Genomic DNA, 10662 nt, shown 5'->3' on the forward strand with positions numbered 1-10662 from the left:
AAAAAAGATGGTATATATGTGACTTGGTCTAAGTATATTAATGAGATCTTGAAGACATTTGGTATGTATGAGTCAAGGTTAGTTGGTACACCTATGATGACTCGATGCAAACTATCTTAAGAGGATACTACTACTAAAGTGAATGAGACACAATATAGATCAATGATTGGAAAGTTATAGTATGTTGTACATAGTAGACCTGATATTGCATATGCAATTAGTATTGTTGCAAGGTTTTCCTCTAATCCTAAGGAAACATATGACATGATTGTTGTGAAATGGATAGTCATATATTAGAAAGGAATTGAAGAATTTGGATTGTGGTGCAAACAAGATGGTGAATTTCAACTTAGAGTCTACACTAATGTTGATTGGGCTAGAAATGTTGATGATAGTGTAAAACTATAAGTAGTGGTGCTTCTAGGAGAAATAATAATTATTGCATGGTAATTGAGAAAGAAACATAGCTATGTATTGCAATCTACTGCTGAAGTTGAGTATGTTGCTGCTGCAATTAATTGTTCAAATATTATTTGGATCAAGCAACTATTGTAAGGTATGAAAGAAGTTACCAAGTTTGCCAGTATCTACTGTGATAATACTAGTATAATAAACATATTCAAGAATCTTGTGATGAATGCAAAAACAAAGAATATATCTATCAAGTATCACTTATTGAGGGAGAAAGTACAAGAAAAATAAGTGAGGTTAGAATATGTGAAATCTAAGGGAAAATTGCAAACATATTCACTAAGCCATTGCCTAAGGGTGCTTTTGAGTATCTAAGATGTAAGTTAGGGGCCCTTCCCCTATCCAAGATTAACTAACCAAGGACACATGTTGCATCAATTCATCGATGATCAAATGTATCTTTCTAGAGTTAATGCAAGAGTTCACTCTTTAGGAACTATTTCTTGAAGTTGTGAAAGTAATTGTAATGAAATTGATGTAAATAGTACATGCAAGGTATAAGGTATTACTACATGGTTTTATAATTTTCACTTTGGAACTTATATTTACTTTTGGCATTATTGTCAAAGGGGGAGATGAACTACTTAGGGGGAGAGAGTTTGATATGGAGAAGACGAGTAAAAGTAAGAAGATATAAAAATGCTGCTAAGTAGAGAAGTACACCCAAAGAGGGAGAGTTTTTCAAGATGAAGATTTTAAAGTTATATACCAAGTGAATTTAATGTTGAATATATTACAGAGAACCTGAATGAAGTCAAAGAGGTGAATGCATTGTATTTTTGTCAATGCATGCATTTAATTATCTTATGTTCTAATGTTTTATAATGTAAATTCTTATGTTTATGTGTTGTCATCAATGACAAAGGGGGAGATTTTTAGCCCCAACTGATAATGTTCTTAATGTATGTGAAAGAGTCATATCAATGTTACATTGTCATTGATGTCAAGCCTTAACTAGTAGTCCATTATGATAATTCAATGGAGTGTCATATCATTTGATTGATGAAGAGGATTTGAAGAAAGTATGATAAGATAGAGTGATGATAAGTATGGTATTCAATGGGTACTTGAATGAGTTAGACTCTAAAAATCTAATGTTGGTTTGATTATTTTACAATCACGTAATATTTGTGAGAAAATGTTGAAGATCATGTATGTTCAAGTTTCAGATTAAGGTAAAAATAGGTTTTGAAGGGACCTAAAACCCTTTAACAAAAGAAAAAGATCAACATTAAGAACCAACCAGGTTTTATAAGGACCTAAAACCTAGAGTAAATCAAATAACACAAAAAACCAAGTTTTACAAGGACCTGAAACCACAATTTTAAACCAAACACGCCCAAGTTTTACAAGGACCTAGAACCTAAAGTTTTTAAACAAAAAGTTGGAAAAATAAAAATTAGGACCAACAACACCACCTGAACCAGCAACCACAACCAACACCTACACTAGTTCCTTGATGCTCTTCTCCACCTCCTTACTAGCTTCACTAGTATCCTGGATAATATCAATCATGGAAGAAATAGGAACCTTAGCAGCATCAACAATCTTTTTTCTCATACTCTACCTTGTTCTCTTGCTAGGCCCTCCTGGACTCCTCACCATAACAGTGTCTAGAGACATGATCTCCTAATTTCTTTTCTTGCCTAGATTGGCCATAGTGCTGCACAAACTAGAAGTGACCTACTTCATTCTCTTCCCACTTTCCTTAATAAGTTTTTAGAGTTCCAGCTCATAATCCTTAAGTTTTTCAGGGATGTTGTTGACAAGTTTCTCCAGGTGGGCTCTCATAACATGTTCATGGTCTATCTCTTTTTGAATTACTCCAAATTTTTTCTTAAACACCATGATTTCAATGTATAGCCACGAATATGCTTGTAGAGAAGCCTCCACTTTAAGCTTAGCAGTATGAAGAAATGAGTGTTTTGCATGGTGTGTCTCATCCCTGGTATCTTCTTTAGTTCTAGTCACAACATCAATGGTAGTGTTATTGACTTGGATGTCAGTGTTAGCATCCTTCTTCTCCTTAAAGATCTCTTCCTTCTCCTTACTCAGGCTTTGCTCTTTCATAACAAGGACATTACCCTCATTGTTCTTTTTTGTGTCAATGTCCATTTTCTCCTCACTGGATTTAGTATTAGGAGGAGAAGAAATAACTTTATTTTTCCCTCATAATCCTTTAAAGCTTCAGACCAAACATTTGATTCAATTTTTCTATCTTTTCTTTCCTCCACTTGGTCCTTACTAGTAGACATGCCCTTACTTCTTGAGTAACCTTCCAAGTTTGAGCTAAGGTCTCCCATTTCAATCTTATTGTCATCCTCAATAGAATTCTTAGAATCCATCACTTCCTCAACATTATTCTTTTTAATCTCCTACTTATGACCCTTTTTAGTGCTCTTACTATCACTAGTACCTTCCTCACTTTTAACCTTTTTCTTTGAGGGTTCATTACTAGACACTTTCCCTTTTTTCTTCAAAGTCAAAGAGGGTTTAACAATCTTACTTTTACAATACTTTTCAATAAGAAGGATTAAACCCTCGTGAAGTATAGGATGAGAATCCTTCTTCCTATATATTTGGAGGCTTTGTATCAGAGAGTACTTAAGGTAGAATGGGAAATAAATTATATCTTTATACCTAAAATAATTTAGGAACACAAAATGAAACTTGTGGACTCTCTTAGCTCTACCATCAAGGATAAAATACTCAAGGATATACAAAAGATCCCTCTAGATTACCATTCTTCTCCAACCTTTTCTCCTCATCATCAATTTTTGGGAATTTTTTGAAGGCCACATTTGAGATACTAGTTTCCTTTCTGAATTTGAGACCCTCCATTGAAAGACCTATAATCTCAGCAATGAACTATTCTAACAATCTCACAGTAACCCCATGCAACATTACCCTATCCTCAATCCAATTTTTGAAGTAGGACTCTATAATGTATGGCTTATACCCTTGAAGTTTCTCAATATAAGCTATGACTTTCCCCTTTTTTAGTATTTCCAAAACATCTGAATTCACCCTCCATTCTTTGCAATTGTCCAACTCTTACTTTCTTAGTTCCCTTCCCATCTTGTCTTTAGCTCTACACTTGCAACTAGACTAAAAAATGGTCACCAAAAAGTAGAGTAAATTGTTAATGATTTCCAAGAAACCTTTAACCTTGTATGTGTGCCAAGTACAATCCATAATTATGCAAAAGTACCACCTAGGGATACTCAAAAAATCTGCCACAAACCCATCATTTTCCTTAATGAATTCCTTGATCTTGCATGATCTTTCCTTCATTGGCATGTTTCATATCATAATTAATAGTTAACATCAGCTTGACTTCCTTACTTAGGTCATCTTGCTAGCTCAACCTAGTTTCCCTAGAGACCACTTGACTAGCAATCTAGTCAACAACTTTGTTGCCCTCCTGAACAATATAAGAAATATAGACATTATCAAATTTATCTATAAGGTCTTTTATTTCCAATATAATTCCCTCTATAGTCTAGGTAATTGGACTCTTTTTGTTCCACATGTTAATGATGTTAAGAGAATCTCATTCCAACCAAAGATTCTAAAAACTAGATTCTTAATACACCTTCACATCCAACTTTTCTCAAGTTCCCTTTAGCAAAGCCATCAAAATTTCCCTTAATCTAGCCCAAAGGTGGAGATCTCCACTTCACATTTTGTCTTTGATCCTTTTGTTTTGTTGTAGTGCCTTTAGCATTCATAGGATTACTTATTTGAATCTCATCAGATATTTTCCTCTAAGCTTTGAAATTCTCTTTTATAGATCTAATTATATTATGACCTAAAACCCAATTAGAAGTCTCCTTATTTCTGAAAATTCTATTATTTTTTCTCTCCTTCCAAATTCCCCACCAGAGATGAGGTAGAGAAATCTTCCAAAGAAAACCAATATCATCATTCTTGGTAGGACAAGTCCAACCCTGAAACATAGATCAATGTCATTATTCTAAACCCAACCTAGATTCTAGTATTTGAAGAGAAAGCTCCAAACATTTTGGCTAAAACAACAATTTAAAAAAAGGTGGTTCCTATCTTCAAAGTCCTTCTTATAGAGACAACATCTATTCACCAAGTAGACTCCTCACTTTTGCAAGCTATCCAGAGTTAAGATTTTGTTTTGAAGCAAAGTCCAAAAAAAGACATTGATTTTTGGAGTAAGCCCTTTAATCCATGCTTTAGTCCATAGTGGAGTATTTCCTTTATCCTTTAATTTGAACATAGAAGAGACTTTGAAACATCATCTTGGTTCAATCCCCCAAATTGAAGTATCTTCTTTTTGAGGGTAGAGACTAACAACATTCAAGGCCAATTGGATACTGGAAAAATCTTGATTAATGTCATCAATATTGATCCATTTACTTTGAGCCTAGTAATTCTCCAAAATTCAACATAAACCTATTTGTATTTGTCCACAAAAGTCTTATCACAAAATCCTCAATTAGAGGATGATCTAGAAGCCATTCATCATGCCAAAACCTAATCTTGCTCCCATTACCTACTTTCCATTTGCAACCTTTGTTTAAAATATGTTTAGTTCCCTATACCTTAAAAGAAGAAGAAACAATAGGGTAGGAAAGAAAATTAGAGAAGGAAGGAGCCTCATAAAGGTACTTATGTCTCTAGATAGAGCTCCATTCCTTGTTATCATGGTAGACTCTCTAACCTCATTTAACTAATAAAGATTGATTCATACTTCTGGTAGATCTTATACCCAAACCTTCTTCCACTTTAGGTTTAAAAATATTATCCCAAGCAATTAAAGTCATCCTCTTACTTTTCTCTATACCAAACCAAAGGAAGTTCCTTTGAATTTTGTCAATTACATCAGCAAATTTTCCTGGGATCCTAAAAAGACTCAAAGAATATGTAGGAATATTCTGAAGATGGGCTTTGAGGATAGTAACTTTACTAGCTTGACTCAGTAAATTACTTTCCACCCAGGTAGTTTCTAATTGAGTTTCTTAATAAGATACTCCCAAAAACTCTCCAGAGGATTCAATCCCAAAGATAATCCAAGATAGGTACATAGAAAAGATCATATAGAGCATCTAAGAATGTTAGCAATCTTACTCTATCTAGTAGTTGGAGTGTTAATAAAAAATAAGGAACTCTTGTTCCAATTAATCAATTGACCAGTTGTAGAGGAATAAAGGTTAAGTTCCTATTTAAGATTCCTTGCCTCTCTAACCTTAGCTTTTCCAAGGAAAATGGTATTATCCACAAATTTTTTGTGAGAACATATAAGAGGATGAGATGAGGGTCTCAAACCTTGAATTTCCCCTTTAGAAACCATCTTCCCAATATGTCTCCCTAGACAGTTAGCCATCATAGTAAAAATAATCAAAGATAAGGGGTCACCCTGCCTTAGCCCTCTAAAGGGCCTAAAAAATTCAGTGGAGCTCTCATTGACTAGCACATCAACCAAAGTAGTAGAAACCATCTACACAATAAGCTTAATTATATTGAAACAAAAGCCAAAATACATAAGGATCTTTTGGAGGAAGGACCATTCCACTCTATCATACACTTTGGCAATATCAAATTTCATAATAAAACCCTGATTGTTAGAGAGAGAGATAAGGAATGGATATTTTCATGCACAAAAATAATGGAATTAAGAATTTGCCTACCAGGAATAAAACCGTTCTGCTGCTCAAAAATAAAATTTGGAAGAATGTTTAGCAATCTCAAAGTGACTACTTTAGAGATGATTTTATAAATTGAGTTGTAGAGAATAATAGGTTTGAACTGGTCCAGAGAATCAACTCCAATCTTCTTCGAAATTAGACAGAGGAAAGTAGAGTTGGTTTCCTCCAACATACTTTTGGCTCCAAAGAACTCTTTTACAACATCACAAATATCTTTTCCAACTAGTTTCCACTCTTTTTGAAAGAAAAGCATAGGGAAACCATATGACCCTAGGGATTTGTCTCATTCAAGTGAGCAAACAACTTTGTAGATTTCCTCTCCCTTAGGGATAACACAGGACATTTTATTCTACTCCTTAAAGACCAAGGAAGGAATAGCATCTAGTAACTCGACTTGTTTAGATTGACCAATATCAAGGTCTGAGGACAACAAAGTCAAAAAAAAAGGAAGCTAATTCATCAAAAATTTCCCAATCATTAGTAATTTGGAGTCTTCCTTTAGTAAGACTAGTAATATGGTTTTTGGCTCTATGTTTCAAAGTAGATAGATGATTTTTTTTGTATTCCTATCTCCTTCTTTGAACCAAATAGATATAGACCTCTGTCTCCCATAGGTCTCTTCTTTAGATATTATGTCATGATACTCCACCAGTTTCTCATTTTCATCCTTCACCAACTCCATCGAGTATCCCTCCCACTGGCTTTTTCCTTGGATAATTTTAAGTTCATCCTTAATAAAAGATTTACTCTAAAAAATATTCCCAAAATTCCTTTTATTCCATTCTCAAAATTTCTTTTTAACATGCCTAAGTTTTGAAGCCACACAATATAGGGTTGTTCCTTCAATGTTTATGTTCCACTATTCCACAAGTTGTTCCTCAAACTAAGGATTCTGCATCCACATTTTCTCAAATTTAAAAGGGGAATTTTTCCTATTTTGACTAGCCTTTTCCATAAATAAAAGAGGAAAATGGTCAAAAGCTATCTTCTGGATAGCCTTCAGCTTACACACAAAATCTTTAGTCCAATCCAGAGATATTAAGACTCTATCTAATCGAGCTTGGATGCTTTCATTTCCCACTCTTTTGTTACTCTAGGTAAACTCAATCCCATGAAGATCTAAGTCCATTAGTCCCTCCTTGTTTATAATATTCATATGATCCAGTCTCCCTTCCAATTAACTATCATTTCTACCTTTTTTTCATACTCATAAAGAGGAACATTAAAATCCCCCAAGAAAAGCCATCTGCATTTATAGTCAACACTCTTTATCTTAGATAAAGACTCCCAATTTTTTTTCTAGAGTTATTGTTATTGGGTGTGTACACATTAACTATATACCAATAGTTATTTTGGGTGTTACTCTTTAACTTAACCACCAATAAATCTTTATTAGCATCAATCAATTTTACCAAAGAATAAAGACTATTTCCACAAGATCATTATTCTTCTAGAAGCACCTTTAGAACTAGTTGCCATAATACAATAATTATTAAAAAAATTAAGCTTTTCTACTTTTTATTTTTCTATTTTAGTTTCCTAAGGCACTAAAATATCAAGTTTTTACTCTCTTACAAAGTTACAAACAATATCAAGTTTGTGAATATTGTTCATCCCTCTAATATTCTAGGTGATCACTTTCATAGTAACCTTTTGGGAGTAAAATCTAGAATAGTTTCTTGTTTTCTATCAGAAAAATTATGTAAACTTTCACTTTCTCTTCCTAGAAGTTTTCCTACCAGGTTTCTCCGGAGTTCCAACATTTGGTTTCAATTTGAGAGAGCCAATTTCCAGTTTACTTCTTCAGGTTTCCACTCCTAAAGAAGTCAGGTTGGGGTTAGATTTCTTCTCTATTTTCTTCCTTTGACCTAATTTATGTTTAGATTCTATCTTGATAGAAATCAAATCCAAGCATTTTGGCTCCTAAACATCATCAATATTCAAAAGCTCTTGTCTTGAGGATCTTGGAGGGATCTAGGGGACTTCTTGCAAAGGCTCTCCCAAAACTTCCAACTCATCAAGTTGACCACTTCTTTCCTCAAGGATTTCTCCTTCCTCTGTCTCCTCTAAATCTACAAAAGCTTCCATTTTGGGATCTTTGTTTTGATAGATTACGATCTGGTTTATAGGATCTTCACATTCCTCTGTTTCCTTGGTACTAAAGACTTCATTATTCTGGGATATCTCCTCTTTCTCCAACAACTTCTCCTTGTTTTGAAAACCTTGACCAACTTTAATTTCAACCATCTTTTTTGAAATGGCTTTAGGTTTCCATAATCTTTTTGTTTTGGTTCCCTCTTTTTCCCTCATTCACCATCTTTGGTTTGTTTTTTATTTTTATTGGATAATTTTTAGCCTAGTGATCCAACTTTTATAGGAAAAAGAAGCATTAGGGATGTACTCAAAGACTATTTCTTGCATCCTTTTTCCAAGGTTTGAATTTAATTCCACCTTCTAGGGAAGATTTTTCAAATGAGTAACTTTCACATAGATCTAGGCACAATGAAGTTGTGATCTTGTAGTTGTCCCATTATCAATAGCTATTAGCTCACCAAATGGACCATATATCCCCTTAAAAATGTCTTCATGCCAAAATTCAAGTAAGAGCCCTAGTAATCTAACCCAAACCAGAGTAGTCAAGAAAAAGGCATCAGACAGATCCATATTGGGTTCCCACTTCTTGATCATTGGAGTACTATTACCAAATAACAAAGGACCACCACATAGAACCATATTTAAATCTTCCTTACACGTAAAGATAAAGGAAAATAATTTGTTCATCATTAGCGCAATATCCACTTGCCCACGAAGAGCCCATTTCCTCTTAACCATGTTTCTAAGAACATCAACTTCTAGAGGAGACCCCAAAAATTTACCAACTAGGGTAAACTCCATAGTTGAAATAGAATAATCAACAATTGAATTGGGGATGAAAATTTGAAACTCACCTTTTTCCCAGTAGGACTTAGAAGTAATAGGAGGAAAATATGACTTTCCTCTTAGCTTTCTTCCAAATAGTGAAGACCATGTGTGTTAACTTGTCTCCACCACATCCTTCTTTCGATCCTCCACATGTGATGGAATCGCATCCTTTCCCACATCCACTAAAATATTCCCCTCCTACGGTGGGTCCCTTGTTTGGACTAGAAACTCAGTTAGGGGGTCAAAATAAAAGATATCCTCAATCCCACATATTCTAGAATAGAAACCAAGCAACAATTTATCTTCTTCTTACTCCAGACCATCAAAACCTAACCCCAAGGAACCATCAAACCCTGTCAATTTTCTCGCATTCCCTGCATCACCTATCGAATTCCCCACATTCAGATTCCCTGCATCACCAAGGTTAGTTCCAACTACCAGGTTCTTGCCTACTAGATTCTTGCCCACGAGAGCTCTCACCATTTCAAAAGTTTAATCTCCTCTCCACTTCTTCCTCCTTCCAAATATTTGTGTATGTTCAAGTTACACCGATTGAACTACACGATGAATAAAGGAACACAATATTAACTGAGCTACTATAATTGTCACAGAGCCCCTAAAAAAGAAGAGTTAAATTTTAGTATTAACCAAGTGATGTAATGCTCGAGTAAAGTTCAAGTGTTCACCAAGTCTGAACAAGAAGAACATGTTAAGAAAAGATTAATATGAGGTCGACAATTGATGGAAAGCAAGAATGTTCGAGAAGTCACAAAGATAAGGACAAAGTTTGTGATGAGATCAATGATTGGAATATTTCAAAGAAGATCTAATGGTGAAGATTTATCAATCTAAAATGGAGCACAAAGTTCAAGAAGGAAGTATATTCTCCAAATGACTAAATACAGTGAATCTAAGATCTAGGATTGTAATTAAGTGACAAGATCTAGAAGATTCTAGAAAGGAAAAGTTAGTTATTTAAGGAGATGATCAAGATTTTTTTGGTTTTGATTTTTGTTGATTATGAGCTAATCATTATATATTTGTTATTGATGTAGATAGAAGAAGATAAAAGGTGAATTAAGAAAAATAATATTTGAGAAGATCAAGTAAGAGGGAGTGCTAAGTGAAAGAGAAAGTGTGTGAATCAGCTAGTAAGAGATCAAAATGAAGAGACAGATAAAATCAAATATCTAAACAAGCAAGATAGTGCTAAAACCTAAAAGATCGCTTGATTGTTCCTTTCTTACCATTGTAGCAGATAAAATCTCTTAACTAAGTTGACCTAACAAGTCTTTGAAGTCCTATATGGTAGCATCCAATAGTGATTTTTTGTAAGTCCTTTAAAGTAGGTAATTCTTTAGAAATTTCAAGGAGTGATAAGGTATAGATTGTTAGAGTAATTAGATATTTTCTAATTAACTCTATTTTACTTAAGCTAAAATTTAGGCATATAATAATTAATTCTTTTATTAATCATTATCATGCAACCTACGTTTTACCTTTTAGGGTTTCTGATCTCCTTTTATAAGGATTGATATCTCTTCGTAATAAAGACCCAATACATTCACTTTTTGATTAATAGTAATTTCTC

Source organism: Cupressus sempervirens, chromosome 3 (assembly GCF_028749045.1).
Source record: "Cupressus sempervirens isolate cs-2001-9-10 chromosome 3, ASM2874904v1, whole genome shotgun sequence".
Taxonomy (NCBI): Eukaryota; Viridiplantae; Streptophyta; class Pinopsida; order Cupressales; family Cupressaceae; genus Cupressus; species Cupressus sempervirens.